This window comes from Simochromis diagramma, unplaced genomic scaffold (genome assembly GCF_900408965.1).
Source record: "Simochromis diagramma unplaced genomic scaffold, fSimDia1.1 OVJJ01000685.1, whole genome shotgun sequence".
NCBI lineage: Eukaryota > Metazoa > Chordata > Actinopteri > Cichliformes > Cichlidae > Simochromis > Simochromis diagramma.
In genome coordinates, this window is record NW_024387477.1 from 14337403 (window position 1) to 14355256 (window position 17854).

General features: G+C 39.3%; 8 non-coding genes across 8 annotated transcripts; 3 read left to right on the forward strand and 5 right to left on the reverse strand.

Moving 5' to 3' along the window:
* Nucleotides 1–293: 293 nt before the first annotated feature.
* On the forward strand, nt 294–366 carry trnaf-gaa. The gene has a single exon. It is a non-coding gene; the product is annotated as a tRNA-Phe (tRNA).
* A 790-nt stretch (nt 367–1156) lies between these two features.
* Nucleotides 1157–1229, reverse strand: trnaf-gaa. The gene has a single exon. It is a non-coding gene; the product is annotated as a tRNA-Phe (tRNA).
* A 1366-nt stretch (nt 1230–2595) lies between these two features.
* trnaf-gaa lies at nt 2596–2668 on the reverse strand. The gene has a single exon. It is a non-coding gene; the product is annotated as a tRNA-Phe (tRNA).
* A 2484-nt stretch (nt 2669–5152) lies between these two features.
* trnaf-gaa lies at nt 5153–5224 on the forward strand. Its single transcript has one exon. It is a non-coding gene; the product is annotated as a tRNA-Phe (tRNA).
* A 776-nt stretch (nt 5225–6000) lies between these two features.
* Nucleotides 6001–6072, reverse strand: trnaf-gaa. Its single transcript has one exon. It is a non-coding gene; the product is annotated as a tRNA-Phe (tRNA).
* A 3952-nt stretch (nt 6073–10024) lies between these two features.
* On the forward strand, nt 10025–10097 carry trnaf-gaa. Its single transcript has one exon. It is a non-coding gene; the product is annotated as a tRNA-Phe (tRNA).
* Nucleotides 10098–10888: 791 nt separating this feature from the next.
* trnaf-gaa lies at nt 10889–10961 on the reverse strand. Its single transcript has one exon. It is a non-coding gene; the product is annotated as a tRNA-Phe (tRNA).
* A 1366-nt stretch (nt 10962–12327) lies between these two features.
* trnaf-gaa lies at nt 12328–12400 on the reverse strand. The gene has a single exon. It is a non-coding gene; the product is annotated as a tRNA-Phe (tRNA).
* Between the last annotated feature and the right edge of the window lie 5454 nt (nt 12401–17854).

Consider the following 17854-nt stretch of genomic DNA (forward strand, 5'->3'; position numbering starts at 1 on the left):
TTTTCTAGGTGCCTTCCCAGCTTTGACAAACGTCCAGCTGGGATAACCACATTTGCTCAGGGCCTTCTTGATGTGATGTTCTTCTGCTTCCCTGGCCGCTGTGTCTGTGGGGATGGTGTTCGCTCTATATTTTAGCGTCCTGATGATACCCAGTTTGTGCTCCAGTGGATGTTGAGAGTCAAACCTTAAATAATGAACGGTATGCATTGGTTTAAGGTACAGATCAGCTTTTAAATGTCCCCCATTACTGATGGAAATCTCACTGTCACTTGCACTACTCATATCTCTGTAAAGCCGAAATAGCTCAGTAGGGAGAGCGTCAGACTGAAGATCTGAAGGTCCCTGGTTCAATCCCGGGTTTCGGCAATGCTTTCATTTATGTTGACCCTAAATTACTGCTTGGCATATAACACAACACAGGTGTGGCAGAAATCCTTAGGCAGCTGAATTCATAGAAAAGAACTAACAAACTTCTAGCTGTTGAAAAGTGAGGACACTGGAAAAGCCTTATACTCGGATTGCATATAAAGCGTCATCTGATGGTCGGGTTTCTCTCTGATATTGTAGGTCTTTACCTTATTAAAGTACCTTGAGGTCACGGTTATTGCAAATCCACTAAGGTACTATTAGGTGACACGAGCATAATAGTAGTACCCTGCCCAAATAGCTAAGTTGGGAGACTTGGTGTAGGCCTAATGTAGTATTCTTTTTTCTAACTACTTCAGACAATCTATAACCCTCTTCCTGTAACCGCTTTCTGGGCTCATAAATATTTTCGTCACTGAGCAGTGATATCATTTTCTCATGATAGTCTTTCTGGTTTAGCAAAACCATGCACCTACCTTCAACTGCCAGAAGAATGATAATATGGTTGTCATTACTAAGCGATGTGAGTGCCTTCCTCTCCTCCATACTAATGTTGGATGTTGGCGCCTTTGCATTACTGAGAAAGGCAGAAACTTCCATCCACAATGTTTCCAACACACAACAAGTGGGTCAAAGTACATTTGTTGCCTGGTCTTAGTCTTTTCATGCTGTGCTAGACGAGCCTTCTTATGTGCTGTTTGCTCATACTCACGTACCAGCTTGATAAAGTGGGTTAAAGGGAATCTCACATTGCTAAGGAGTATTTGAGGGTTCACGTAAACTTAACAATTGCCGAAACCCGGGCTTGAACCAGGGACCTTCAGATCTTCAGTCTGACGCTCTCCCAACTGAGCTATTTCGGCCACAAGCTGCGCCTATAGTGCCACACACTCCAATCAGAGATAAGATTGCAATCAACCAAGCCAATCAGTCATGCTTGTGTGGGACAATAAAACACACTTTACTTTACTTTATTTATATAGCACATTTAATAACAACAAAATGTTGGCCAAAGTGCTGTACAAAGATAAATATTGTTCTATTACTGGGCTTCACATATAAAATTCATGACATGCCGGCTAGCTGACAGTGTTAATCCCCCTACATGGTTGCAACTGGAGCAGGAAGCATGTCAGCCTTGTTGCATAGGAGTTATACCGGTGTCTCTCTTGCCCACAGACAAGTCTATGTATGATGGCAATGTGGTAATACATAGCACCCTATGTATTGTTGAGCAGATTAAACTACACTTTAATTTGATGTCTTTATCCTCTATCATGCCCATTTCAGGCAATCCATCTTTTAAACCATCTATTTTAGACACTACATTTTGACTTTGGAAACAGGTAGGACTTTGTACAATCAGTAATCTATACTGGGAGGGTGTCTTTGCCATTATCACCATTATCAAGTAGTTACAAGAGATATACAAACTACCAGGGAGAGACTTTCAGACACCAGCAGATAAGAGACTATGTCAGTAAATACGTACAGAGCTTTGAGAGTCTTAACAATTCCTTTCTTGATAAATGTCTCCAACTTTCACCTTTTAGTGAGAAATGTATTTTTTGCATCTATCAGAGTCTAATGTCAATGAGCCCTGTGAACTTGTTCTTTATCAAGTCTAAATGGGAAGAGGAGTTAGGTATTACAATCACTAATATTCAATGGGAAGAAGGTTTGGAGAATCCATAAATGCAAGACAGTGCTTAACTTAATTCAAATCTCTACATCGTCTACACTTCTCAAGAGAAAAGTTAAATAAATTATACCCTGAGGTCTCTCCTATCTGTTTGAAATGCTCCCTAGCTAAAGATAAGTTAAGCCATAGTTTTGTTTTTTGTGACAAGGTTAAAAAATATTGGGCTGACATCTTTGATTCAGTGTCTCAAATTTCTTGATTCAGGTGAGGACATCCCAAAAAGTTGATTCTGTTCCTCTGGATGTAGTGTTTTCAGTGGGAGAAATGTTTCGTCACTCATCCAACTGACTTCTTCAATCTCGCTTGACTGCAGGGTTCTCCACTCTCATTAATTTCAGTCATATTAGCCCACAAAAAAACTTTTAAAAATCACCAGCACGAGCATGACCTTGAACATTGAAGCCTGTGTGAGGGAAAGCATTGTCATCTTGGAGGACAGAGTTTGGTGTCAGATGGTTGCAGAATTTCATCTAAAATCTGGATGACAATCATCACCTTCACAACACCTCAACATAAAACAAACAGATTGCCGAAACCCGGGATTGAACCAGGGACCTTCAGATCTTCAGTCTGACGCTCTCCCAACTGAGCTATTTCGGCTACGGTGTGCAATGAAAGGTGGTGCCACTGATGCTAAATATTATTAGCTGGTAATCAAACAGCAGTCAGACCAGCATGTCTGGCATCAAGAACATGCCACTTTCAATCACCTTTCTTCTTTATCTTCAGTTTAAACGCCTTTATGGGGCCAAGCATCTTGGAGGATATAAGTTTGGTGTCAGACTGTGTGGGTTCTTGGTCATCGAGGTGATGGTAGTCTAAGGAGGTTATAAATAAAGCAATTGGACTTGTTGAAGTTTCTTGAAGACATTTCACCTCTCATCCAAGAAGCTTCTTCAGTTGTAAAACCAAAAAGGTGTAGAGTCCCGGGTATTTAACCCCTAGTGGTAGTTGTCCATTCAAAAATGGCGTAGGTCATTATGAGCAGGCATCTTACATGAGGTGATATCAATGAGTCACATGACAGGGTGAAGCAAGTCACATGCAGCATGTGGTTCTATAGAAGCAAACATAATGGACACTGAAACCAGTGTTTACCAGTTTGTCAGACAGGAATGCACTGACTGATAAACTGCAGCCTGATACCAACGTTGTTTAAAATGACATGATAGTGAACACCACTGATATTATTTTGATGATTTATTTGTTTGGGGGTTTTTTTTCCCTCTTTGTGCCAGGAAAATAAAGACATCAATATATTAGTTATATTAGGCAATATATTCATGTATTAGTACTTTGCAGTTTTATTTATGTGCCGATGTGCAGTAAAGGTGGGGAGAGTGCAAAGATGGAAAGAACTGACTGTTAGTTTTAGTACTTTTGTGGTGGTTTTATGGCTTATTTTGTGAGTTGTTTTGTCTTTCTTGATATATTTTAAATGTAGTCATTGAAGTGATTTAATAGATCTCCAATTATGGTACATTTATCGTGTCCTCAGAGAGCTAAAGGAAGATGAAAACAGCCAACACAAACCTATTAAACACCAACGGAACAAGCATGGCAGAGCAGTTCAATACTCTCAGAACAATCCAAACGTGAGCAGCGTCTGTGGGTGAAAGCATTGTCATTTTGGAGGATAGAGTTTGGCATCAGAACTTCAATTTATCAATGACAGTGATGCCACTTAAAACAACTAAAACCCAGGATTAAACTACAGACCTTCAGATCTATAGTTTGACGCTCTCCCAGCTGAGCTATTACGGCTATGAGACACCAGTGATAATAGTGTCTCCGACTACAAACAGTCAGTGGGCTAACTCCTTACTTGCATCACTTGCAGTAACTTGGTGGATTTGCAACAACTGTGGCCTTAATTCACTTTTATACGGTAAAGACCATGATCAGATTCTGAATGGCTCCTTTTAAATTGCAAAAAGAAAAAGTCTGACTTGCACAGGCACATCTGCTTCAAAGTTGTTTACCTCTACTTGTGCAAATGTAAGAATCAGGCTGCATTACCAGTCAGTGCATTCCTGCTGTAAGCACTGGTTTCAGTGCCCTTTATGTTTGCTTCTATAGACCAACAAATGCTGGATGTGACTTCTTTATCCAGCCTACATGTTCTGTGCCTGATGCTTTGCTGCTGAAATAGCTCAGTTGGGAGAGCAGCAAACCTTGCTTCACCCAATCAGGTGTCTCCTATCATGGTCTCATTGAGATCAACCTCACCAAGATGCCAGTGGGGGTCCATGTCCTAGGAAAGGATTTCAAAACTGCATGTAGGTGCAGACAGTTGTAAGCCACCCGAAATTGCCAGACCATGACCACAACCACTGATAAAAGACCATTTATTAATGACCATTGTTTTCAATTGCCAGGAGTACCATTTTCAAACCTCCGCTCAAACCAGCAGTCCTCCTGTCCAGGTTTGGGGTTAGGGTTAGTGTGTACCTCATCATGAAAGAGTGGCCATGGCCATAGGTGTCCTGGCCTGAAGAGTTAGCTCTTCTGTGTGTGCCAGATGCGTAGCAGAGGTTGTTTGGTTTCTCTGATGTATAAATAAAAGAAATCCTCCTGGCACTAAACACTATATTAATCTGTTTGTGTGAGGGACCTGATCGTTGAGGTGGACCAATTTTTGGCAAAACATGGGAGTTGGGGTTTGAAAGCCACACAGAGAGATGTGTTAGAGAAAATGCATCTTGCCTTTTCCGATTCTCCTGACACATAAAGGACACAAAGGTTTTCGCTCAGGCTGCAATTGTCTTTCTTCTGTCCTGGATCCCTTGGAGCATTTTCTAGGTGCCTTCCCAGCTTTGACAAACGTCCAGCTGGGATAACCACATTTGCTCAGGGCCTTCTTGATGTGAGTTCTTCTGCTTCCCTGGCCGCTGTGTCTGTGGGGATGGTGTTCGCTCTATATTTTAGCGTCCTGATGATACCCAGTTTTGTGCTCCAGTGGATGTTGAGAGTCAAACCTAAATAATGAACGGTAGCATGGGTTAAGGTACAGATCAGCTTTTAAATGTCCCCCATTACGGATGGAAATCTCACTGTCACTTGCACTACTCATATCTGTGTAAAGCCGAAATAGCTCAGTAGGGAGAGCGTCAGACGAAGATCTGAAGGTCCCTGGTTCAATCCCGGGTTTCGGCAATGCTTTCATTTATGTTGACCCTAAATTACTGCTTGGCAATAACACAACACAGGTGTGGCAGAAATCCTTAGGCAGCTGAATTCATAGAAAAGAACAACAAACTTCTAGCTGTTGAAAAGCTGAGGACACTGGAAAAGCTTATACTCGGATTGCATAAAGCGTCATCTGATGGTTGGGTTTCTCTCTGATATTGTAGGTCTTTACCTTATTAAAGTACCTTGAGGTCACGGTTATTGCAAATCCACTAAGGTACTATTAGGTGACACGAGCATAATAGTAGTATCCTGCCCAAATAGCAAGTTGGGAGACTTGGGTGTAGGTCTAATGTAGTATCTTTTTCTAACTACTTCAGACAATCTAATACCCTCTTCCTGTAACCGCTTTCTGGGCTCATAAATATTTTCGTCATGAGCAGTGATATCATTTTTCATGATAGTCTTTCTGGTTTAGCAAAACCATGCACCTACCTTCAACGCCAGAAGAATGATAATATGGTTGTCATTACTAAGCGATGTGAGTGCTTCCTCTCCTCCAAACTAAGTTGGATGTTGGCACCTTTGCATTACTGAGAAAGGCAGAAACTTCCATCCACAATGTTTCCAACACACAACAAGTGGGTCAAAGTACATTTGTTGCCTGGTCTTAGTCTTTCATGCTGTGCTAGACGAGCCTTCTTATGTGCTGTTTGCTCATACTCACGTACCAGCTTTGATAAAGTGGGTTAAAGGGAATCTACACATGCTAAGGAGTATTGAGGTTCACGTAAACTTAACAATGCCGAAACCCCGGGCTTGAACCAGGGACTTCAGATCTTCAGTCTGACCTCTCCCAACTGAGCTATTTCGGCCACAAGCGCAGCCTATAGTGCCACACACTCCAATCAAGAGATAAGATGCATCAACCAAGCCAATCAGTCATGCTTGTGTGGGACAATAAAACACACTTTACTTTACTTTATTATATAGCACATTTAATAACAACAAAAGGTTGGCCAAAGTGCTGTACAAAGATAAATATGTTCTATTACTGGGCTTCACATTAAAATTCATGACATGCCGGCTAGCTGACAGTGTTAATCCCCCTACATGGTTGCAACTGGAGCAGGAAGCTTGTCAGCCTTTTGCATAGGAGTTACCGGTGTCTCTCTTGCCCACAGACAAGTCTATGTATGACGGCAATGTGGTGAGACGGATGGAGTGAGAGAAGACGGCCCGGCTTTCGTTGCTGTGATAGTTTTGGAGACTCGATCCAAAGTGGCCTTTGTGACACTGGTGAAGAGTATGCTCATACAGTATGCTTAGGCCATGTTTAAGAAGAGGCGAGGAGGAAGCTCCCAGAAGCCCTGCAGGATGTGGGGAACTGCCCCTATCACCACATCCTGTGCGGTGAGCAGTTTGAAGCTATGCTCTACCTGCTGGGTGTTCTATGAATAAAGTTATGAGAATGATCTTTTAAACATATATATTGAAAGACTATAGCTGAACTGTCAACAATTGTATGTCAGATGTGACTCACTGAAATTTAGGAGGTTTGGCAGTTTAAGGAGCATCTGGGCTTGAAACTCTATGTCCCTCCTTTTATTAATGACATTCACTGCCCACACCTGAAACAGAAAAGTCATTTACGTTGCAGATTTTTTAAGATGTTATGTGAACATAATGAAAAAAGAAATCTCCAAGTCTTGTGAGTTTTCTAGTCTTACCAGTGTCAAAAGAGGATTGGCTTCTTTTCCGTAGGTGTCACAGTAACTCACTGCTCTGTGAGCGTCTGTCTGCACTTTGACTTATAGGTGAATGATTCGGTGTATTTCAGTTAAATATTTCAGCAATTACAGGATTTCAGCTAAAAGAAATGATCACGTATCAGCATTCACACTGCATTTTATTCAGGAAATGCATTGTTTTAAGTTGTCATTCACTGGAGTAATCGATTTGTAGTTAACCTCGTGTAACATGGTGATCTCATCCAATGTGATCCTGATATCTAAATCTTAAGAGAGATGATTCACCCATTATTAGTATGCTTGTGCACAATGCATTTAGTTTTTTTTTTTGTTTGTGTCTTTGTTTGTTTTTTTACATTATGCATAGTTAAAAAAGAAAGGAGAAATCAATGGCTCCTTGCTCTCTCTATATTTAATGGCATCTAAAAGCCTGAATCCACAAAAAAATAGACTGACAAAGTTGATCATTTTGGCTGCAGATTACTATAATGAGATAAAAGTACAATTGTGTGACCAATATATGAACCAATATGAACCAGAATTTGAAAACAAACAAATAAACAACAACAACAATTTTAAAATAGGTGGGGGATTTCTTTAATATCAGTATTATTAAACAAAACCTATTACAAATGGGGTAAATAAATAGAATGTACATGACTTAAATTAAATGAAACAAGTAAAAATAAAAGAATAAAAAAATAAAAGCAAAACAAGCACAATTTAAATACATCTTTTTATTATATCATAAAAATACTTTAGCTTGGCTTTCTTTATGTATTCAAACGGCACAACAGATATCTAATGACATTAAAGTGTCTCAGTAATAACATAGTGCGGTAAACTGGATTAGTGATTTTCTCAGATTACTGATCAATAGGCAGCCTCGATCTAATTATTATAACACAAAGGTTCAAAAAGCAGCAGCCACAGTCGATTTGGCAACAGGAGTGAGACATCTAACGTATAAACGATCTGCAAATTTGTGGATCAGTGACGAAAGAGGGCGACGTCATCCGTTTGATCCCTTTAAATCAGATGGCGAATAAGAGGCTGTAACGATCACCCTGCAGAGGGAATGATCTTTCTGGTATATCTGTCAGATGTGTGATCGATGAGCTCATCGGCGGATATTTCGGGCTCTGCGCAGAAATCCTCATTAAATAACACCACATGTGTGACGATGTAAATCGTCTTTGAGCTTTACTTTAGACTTGTACATTTGGAGTTTTTATTTTTGCTTTCTGTAGCTCCTGCTGAGTGATTATGTAAGACTAATTAGCTCAAGGGAGATGAACATTTTTCAGTGTTGGAAGTAAGTCATGCCGATTTCATTGCAAACACCACAGGAATGCAATTTACTGCGCATAAAGAAGCTGGTGAGATAAGACAGCAGCGGTGTTGTGGGTTTAGAGAGGGATTCACTGTATCTTACACGTCTTTTAAATGCCCCCACAGGGGTCCAAACTGGATGCTTCAGTCTGGCAGAGGGGAATGTGAGGGTGGGGCCGGTGACATTCCTCTCCTCTGTACAAGCCCCGCTGCCTCAGATCGCTGATAAACCAAAGCATATTTTCCTAAAATTAGCTCAAGTTATGTCGAGGAGGCTTCAGTTTCACACCAACTAAGAGCAGAAGATTAAAGCAGAACCAAAAACAACTGAGAGGATCTACAAAGAAAAGGCAGGGGTAACACATTAGATTTTGTTGTTGTCAATTTAATGACTACAAGAGCACCTAAAAAAAATAAGGAAGACAAAAACTTAATTCTTGCACTCTTCCAACTTTTACTGCACATCAGCCCATAATTGAAACTGTAAACCGCAAATGCACTAGTATATTGCCTAATATAACTAATTATAATATAATATAATATAATATAATATAATATAATATAATATAATATAATATAACAAATAAATTATCAAAGGAATATCAGTGGTGTTTACTATCATGTCGTTTTAAACAATGGTGGTATCAGGCTGCAATTTACCAGTCAGTGCATTCCTGCTGTAAGCACTGGTTTCAGTGCCCTTTATGTTTGCTTCTATAGACCAACATGCTGGATGTGACTTCTTTATCCAGCCTACATGTTCTGTGCCTGATGCTTCGCTGCTGAAATAGCTCAGTTGGGAGAGCAGCAAACCTTGCTTCACCCAATCATGTGTCTCCTATCATGTGTCTCATTGAGATCACCTCATTCAAGATGCCAGTGGGGGTCCATGCACCTAGGAAAGGATTTCAAAACTGCATTGTAGGTGCAGACAGTTGTAAGCCACCCGAAATTGCCATGACCATGATCCACAACCACTGATAAAAGACCATTTATTAATGACAATTGTTTCAATTGCCATGAGTACCATTTTCAAACCTCCGCTCAAACCAGCAGTCCTCCTTGTCCAGGTTTGGGGTTAGGGTTAGTGTGTACATCCTCATCATTGAAAGAGTGGCCACTGGCCCATAGGTGTCCTGGCCTGAAGAGTTAGCTCTTCTGTGTTGTGCCAGACGCGTAGCCAGAGGTTGTTTGGTTTCTCTGATGTATAAATAAAAGAAATCCTCCTGGCACTTAACACTATATTAATCTGTTTGTGCTGAGGGACCTGATCGTTGAGGTGGACCAATTTTTGGCACAACATGGGGTTTGGGGTTTGAAAGCCACACAGAGATGCAGTGTTTAGAGAAAATGCATCTTGCCTTTTCCGATTCTCCTGACACATAAAGGATCACTAAAGGTTTTCGCTCAGGCTGCAATTGTCTTTCTTCTGTCCTGGATCCCTTGGAGCATTTTCTAGGTGCCTTCCCAGCTTTGACAAACGTCCAGCTGGGATAACCACATTTGCTCAGGGCCTTCTTGATGTGATGTTCTTCTGCTTCCCTGGCCGCTGTGTCTGTGGGGATGGTGTTCGCTCTATATTTTAGCGTCCTGATGATACCCAGTTTGTGCTCCAGTGGATGTTGAGAGTCAAACCTTAAATAATGAACGGTATGCATTGGTTTAAGGTACAGATCAGCTTTTAAATGTCCCCCATTACTGATGGAAATCTCACTGTCACTTGCACTACTCATATCTGTGTAAAGCCGAAATAGCTCAGTAGGGAGAGCGTCAGACTGAAGATCTGAAGGTCCCTGGTTCAATCCCGGGTTTCGGCAATGCTTTCATTTATGTTGACCCTAAATTACTGCTTGGCATATAACACAACACAGGTGTGGCAGAAATCCTTAGGCAGCTGAATTCATAGAAAAGAACTAACAAACTTCTAGCTGTTGAAAACTGAGGACACTGGAAAAGGCTTATACTCGGATTGCATATAAAGCGTCATCTGATGGTTGGGTTTCTCTCTGATATTGTAGGTCTTTACCTTATTAAAGTACCTTGAGGTCACGGTTATTGCAAATCCACTAAGGTACTATTAGGTGACACGAGCATAATAGTAGTATCCTGCCCAAATAGCTAAGTTGGGAGACTTGGTGTAGGTCTAATGTAGTATTCTTTTTTCTAACTACTTCAGACAATCTATAACCCTCTTCCTGTAACCGCTTTCTGGGCTCATAAATATTTTCGTCACTGAGCAGTGATATCATTTTCTCATGATAGTCTTTCTGGTTTAGCAAAACCATGCACCTACCTTCAACTGCCAGAAGAATGATAATATGGTTGTCATTACTAAGCGATGTGAGTGCCTTCCTCTCCTCCATACTAATGTTGGATGTTGGCGCCTTTGCATTACTGAGAAAGGCAGAAACTTCCATCCACAATGTTTCCAACACACAACAAGTGGGTCAAAGTACATTTGTTGCCTGGTCTTAGTCTTTTCATGCTGTGCTAGACGAGCCTTCTTATGTGCTGTTTGCTCATACTCACGTACCAGCTTGATAAAGTGGGTTAAAGGGAATCTCACATTGCTAAGGAGTATTTGAGGGTTCACGTAAACATTAACAATTGCCGAAACCCGGGATTGAACCAGGGACCTTCAGATCTTCAGTCTGACGCTCTCCCAACTGAGCTATTTCGGCCACAATCTGCACCCATAGTGCCACACACTCCAATCAGAGATAAGATTGCAATCAACCAAGCCAATCAGTCATGCTGGTGTGGGACAATAAAACACACTTTACTTTACTTTATTTATATAGCACATTTAATAACAACAAAATGTTGGCCAAAGTGCTGTACAAAGATAAAATATTGTTCTATTACTGGGCTTCACATATAAAATTCATGACATGCCGGCTAGCTGACAGTGTTAATCCCCCTACATGGTTGCAACTGGAGCAGGAAGCATGTCAGCCTTGTTGCATAGGAGTTATACCGGTGTCTCTCTTGCCCACAGACAAGTCTATGTATGACGGCAATGTGGTGATACACAGCACCATATGTATTGTTGAGCAGATTAAACTACACTTTAATTTGATGTCTTTATCCTCTATCATGCCCATTTCAGGCAATCCATCTTTTAAACCATCTATTTTAGACACTACTTTTTGACTTTGGAAACAGGTAGGACTTTGTACAATCAGTAATCTATACTGGGAGGGTGTCTTTGCCATTATCACCATTATCAAGCAGTTACAAGAGATATACAAACTACCAGGGAGAGACTTTCAGACACCAGCAGATAAGAGACTATGTCAGTAAATACGTACAGAGCTTTGAGAGTCTTAACAATTCCTTTCTTGATAAATGTCTCCAACTTTCACCTTTTAGTGAGAAATGTATTTTTTGCATCTATCAGAGTCTAATGTCAATGAGCCCTGTGAACTTGTTCTTTATCAAGTCTAAATGGGAAGAGGAGTTAGGTATTACAATCACTAATATTCAATGGGAAGAAGGTTTGGAGAATCCATAAATGCAAGACAGTGCTTAACTTAATTCAAATCTCTACATCGTCTACACTTCTCAAGAGAAAAGTTAAATAAATTATACCCTGAGGTCTCTCCTATCTGTTTGAAATGCTCCCTAGCTAAAGATAAGTTAAGCCATAGTTTTGTTTTTTGTGACAAGGTTAAAAAATATTGGGCTGACATCTTTGATTCAGTGTCTCAAATTTCTTGATTCAGGTGAGGACATCCCAAAAAGTTGATTCTGTTCCTCTGGATGTAGTGTTTTCAGTGGGAGAAATGTTTCGTCACTCATCCAACTGACTTCTTCAATCTCGCTTGACTGCAGGGTTCTCCACTCTCATTAATTTCAGTCATATTAGCCCACAAAAAACTTTTAAAAATCACCAGCACGAGCATGACCTTGAACATTGAAGCCTGTGTGAGGGAAAGCATTGTCATCTTGGAGGACAGAGTTTGGTGTCAGATGGTTGCAGAATTTCATCTAAAATATGGATGACAATCATCACCTTCACAACACCTCAACATAAAATAAACAGATTGCCGAAACCCGGGATTGAACCAGGGACCTTCAGATCTTCAGTCTGACGCTCTCCCAACTGAGCTATTTCGGCTATGCTATGCAATGAAAGGTGGTGCCACTGATGCTAAATATTATTAGCTGGTAATCAAACAGCAGTCAGACCAGCATGTCTGGCATCAAGAACATGCCACTTTCAATCACCTTTCTTCTTTATCTTCAGTTTAAACGCCTATGGGGCCAAGCATCTTGGAGGATATAAGTTTGGTGTCAGACTGTGTGGGTTCTTGGTCATCGAGGTGATGGTAGTCTAAGGAGGTTATAAATAAAGCAATTGGACTTGTTGAAGTTTCTTGAAGACATTTCACCTCTCATCCAAGAAGCTTCTTCAGTTGTAAAACCAAAAAGGTGTAGAGTCCCGGGTATTTAACCCCTAGTGGTAGTTGTCCATTCAAAAATGACGTAGGTCATTATGAGCAGGCATCTTACATGAGGTGATATCAATGAGTCACATGACAGGGTGAAGCAAGTCACATGCAGCATGTGGTTCTATAGAAGCAAACATAATGGACACTGAAACCAGTGTTTACCAGTTTGTCAGACAGGAATGCACTGACTGATAAACTGCAGCCTGATACCAACGTTGTTTAAAATGACATGATAGTGAACACCACTGATATTATTTTGATGATTTATTTGTTTGGGGTTTTTTTTTCCCTCTTTGTGCCAGGAAAATAAAGACATCAATATATTAGTTATATTAGGCAATATATTCATGTATTAGTACTTTGCAGTTTTATTTATGTGCCGATGTGCAGTAAAGGTGGGGAGAGTGCAAAGATGGAAAGAACTGACTGTTAGTTTTAGTACTTTTGTGGTGGTTTTATGGCTTATTTTGTGAGTTGTTTTGTCTTTCTTGATATATTTTAAATGTAGTCATTGAAGTGATTTAATAGATCTCCAATTATGGTACATTTATCGTGTCCTCAGAGAGCTAAAGGAAGATGAAAACAGCCAACACAAACCTATTAAACACCAACGGAACAAGCATGGCAGAGCAGTTCAATACTCTCAGAACAATCCAAACGTGAGCAGCGTCTGTGGGTGAAAGCATTGTCATTTTGGAGGATAGAGTTTGGCATCAGAACTTAAATTTATCAATGACAGTGATGCCACTTAAAACAACTAAAACCCAGGGTTAAACTACAGGCCTTCAGATCTATAGTTTGACGCTCTCCCAGCTGAGCTATTTCGGCTATGAGACACCAGTGATAATAGTGTCTCCGACTACAAACAGTCAGTGGGCTAACTCCTTACTTGCATCACTTGCAGTAACTTGGTGGATTTGCAACAACTGTGGCCTTAATTCACTTTTATACGGTAAAGACCATGATCAGATTCTGAATGGCTCCTTTTAAATTGCAAAAAGAAAAAGTCTGACTTGCACAGGCACATCTGCTTCAAAAGTTGTTTACCTCTACTTGTGCAAATGTAAGAAAAATGTGATCTGTTTTTAAATACTCTACCCTAAAAACTCTGTGGTCACCTCCCAGAAAACCCACTGTAGTTAAATAAGAAGACAAGCTTTCTTTAATTACATACGTAAACAACTTATGCCTCTATAAAGGTTTCTGCAAGTTTCAACAACATTTCCCAAAATTAGGTCTAAACCTCTAAATGTGTAAATGCTCCGTTTCAAACACACAAACTTCCCTGAGCGGTCCCTTGGACCACTGTGTGCAACAGCAAACATGTGCACTCTGGTCACGGCAGCATCGAATTCATCTGAGTTACATGGTTTATTAAAATAATCGAATTACAGTATTTACATTTCTTTTAGAATCCTTTTAATTAAGTGCTTTATCCCACTTACAATGAAAAATGTAAAAAATCTTGCTCATGACCTGTGTAGTACGTTAACACTACTGGAAGTAAAAATAACTTGAACTGTACCAATTTGCTACAGTCTGTATCAAATAAGATGCCACACAAATTATTTACACACACACAAAACACACTAATTACACAACGCAACACACTAACTTTCGACTCCAAACATGCTTAACGTCACAAATCTCTCACATCTCCCACCGCAGTCACTCCTACAACGTCCCCTTCTTCCTAAACATCCAAATGCCATGTTGCCATATCATTTGTTGATTTGTCAACATGGTACATTTTTCCACCAATAGGAAAGGGTGGAGGTTTTTTGGTTTTTGTCTTTGCTCACAAGCGGAGAGTGCTTTCAAGCGCTTTCCTTAGAAAACACAGTTTTTACAGTTTCTTCCTGCAGTAAATATAAACAATGATAGTTCAGGAATAAACATGGCATATATTTTTTTAATCATAACTCTGGTTTTACATGGCCAATCAACACAATTTAAAAACTGGTATATAGTTTGAAGTCCACACTTTCAGACAAAAATGGAAATCATAGTTGTCTTCGGTTGACATAACATCTTTTTGCAATGTCATCTTAATTTGGTCATGACTACTTTATTCTTCCTCAGCTAATCAGCAGCACATGTGCGATTGTCTCCCCCTCCTAGCTCCAAGCTGAAGACAGGTTCAACCGTCTGTGCGTTGAAACATAGTAACGAGTCCACACCGCATTTTCTTGTTAGTAACAAGGTCAAAGTCAAATTTATTTATATAGCACATTTCAAACAGCCATGCTTAACAATATAAATACTAGAAAAATTTGCATTTCCTGCGAAAATGCAGTGTGGATGCTTAAAGCTGAAGCTGTATGCAAAAAGTAGCTGAAAAAGCTGAAAAGTTGCAGAAATTGTAAAAACTTTGCAGAAGCAAAAGAACTTTGCTAAAGTGTAATAATTTAGCAGAACTGCAATATCTTAGAGGAAACATAATACTTGGCAGAAATACAATAGCATAGAAGAACTTAGCAGAAATATTGTAACTTACCAGAAAAATAACTTCTTAAAAAATACAAGAATTTAGGAGAAATACTATAAGATAACAGAAAGAATATATTTAGCCAAAAATACTTAAGCATTACAGAAACACTATGATTTAGAAAAATAATACAACATAGCAGAAATACTGTGATTTACAGGAGACACTGTGATGAACTATGAATATTGTAATTTTAAATTAATACTATGTTTTAGCACAAATACTATAATTTGACAAAAATACTATCATTTGGCAGAAATACTATAAAAAGCAGAAATGGTATGATTAAACATAAATACTACATTTAGTAGAAATACTTTGTTTTAGCACAAATCCCATAAAAAGCAGAAATACTGTACTATGATTTAGTAGAAAGACTATAATTAATCAGAAATACTAAATTTAGCAGAAATACTATATTAAGCACAAATCCTATGAAAAGCAGAAATAGTATGATTAAGCATAAATACTACATTTAGCAGAAATACTATATTAAGCACAAATCCTATAAAAAGCAGAAATACTATAATTTAGCAGAAATACTATATTAAGCACAAATCCTATAAAAAGCAGAAATACTATATTAAGCACAAATCCTATAAAAAGCAGAAATACTATATTAAGCACAAATTCTAAAAAAAGCAGAAATACTATATTAAGCACAAATCCTTTAAAAAACAGAAATACTATATTAAGCACAAATCTTATGAAATAGCAGAAATGGTATGATTTAGCACAATAGTAAGAAGTTAAACAGAAAAATTGGAAAAGCAAAATGGACAGCTGAAAAAATGCTGAACATGCTGAGGGTCCCTCAAATATACTTGTTAAATGAAAAAAATTGGCAAAAAAATCTATAACAGCCACACAATCAGCTGCTGAATTTGAATCCACCAATCAGAGTGGCTGTTTACATTTTCCCGCCAAAACAGGTGCACCCTTTTTACACACGCAGCACAGAGAGGCACAGGATTATTGCAGCCTATTTCTCATAGTGAGGACTCCCCTCAAAAAAAAGGCCATAATTTCCTAACCGTAGGGGCTAGAGCGGTCATTCTTACACCGTTTTGTTCAGAAGAGATGGGGGAATCTTCAAGTGTTGACAATTTATCATTAAAATATGAATTTTTAGAGATATATGACATGGATGACTTGTTGACTTAGAAGCCACGAATTCCCCAATATGCAAATTTGAATACCTGGAGCCCACATACATGATTGGCTGGCTGGGAAGCCGTGCAGGCCCTGATTTGTGGATTTGAATTCCTCAGCCCTCAGATATGATTGGCTGGCTTAGAAGCCATGAAGGCCCCAATATGCAAATTTGAATGCCTCAGGACACATATATGATTGGCTGGGAAACCGTGCAGGCCCTGATTTGAAAATTTGAATTTCTCAGTCCTCACAGAGGATTGGCTGCCTGGGGACCTGGCAGAAATATATAGAAATACTATGATTAAGCATAAATACTACATTTAGTAGAAATACTATGTTTTAGCACAAATACTATAAAAAGCAGAAATACTATAATTTAGCAGAAATACTATATTAAGCACAAATCCTATAAAAAGCAGAAATACTATATTAGGCACAAATAGTATAAAAAGCAGAAATACTATAATTTAGGCACAAATAGTATAAAAAGCAGAAATACTATAATTTAGCAGAAATACTATGTTAGGCACAAATCTTATGAAAAGCAGAAATAGTATGATTTAGCAGAAATACTGTATTTAGCACAAGTACCGAAAAGTACCAGAAATACTATGATTTAGCAGAATAGTAATAACTTACAAAATTACAAATATGGAGGCATATTGAAACACAAATGCACAGAGGGACACACAAACACAGGCTCTAATCCAGTCAACCAGTCTAACTATATTCAATTTAAATCCTACAATGACATGCTGCCAAATAAGGGCAGGGTCCTCTCTCTCCCACTAAACACACACACACACACACACACACACACACACACACACACACACACACACACACACACACACAGAGGGAGAGAGCTGCTGAATTTGAATCCACCAATCAGAGTGGCTGTTTACATTTTCCCGCCAAAACAGGTGCACCCTTTTTACACACGCAGCACAGAGAGGCACAGGATTATTGCAGCCTATTTCTCATAGTGACGACTCCCCTCAAAAAAAAGGCCATAATTTCCTAACCGTAGGGGCTAGAGCGGTCATTCTTACACCGTTTTGTTCAGAAGAGATGGGGGAATCTTCAAGTGTTGACAATTTATCATTAAAATATGAATTTTTAGAGATATATGACATGGATGACTTGTTGACTTAGAAGCCACGAATTCCCCAATATGCAAATTTGAATACCTGGAGCCCACATACATGATTGGCTGGCTGGGAAGCCGTGCAGGCCCTGATTTGTGGATTTGAATTCCTCAGCCCTCAGATATGATTGGCTGGCTTAGAAGCCACGAAGGCCCCAATATGCAAATTTGAATGCCTCAGGACACTTATATGATTGGCTGGGAAACTGTGCAGGCCCTGATTTGAAAATTTAAATGTCTCAGTCCTCACAGAGGATTGGCTGCCTGGGGACCTGGCAGAAATCTATAGAAATACTATGATTAAGCATAAATACTACATTTAGTAGAAAT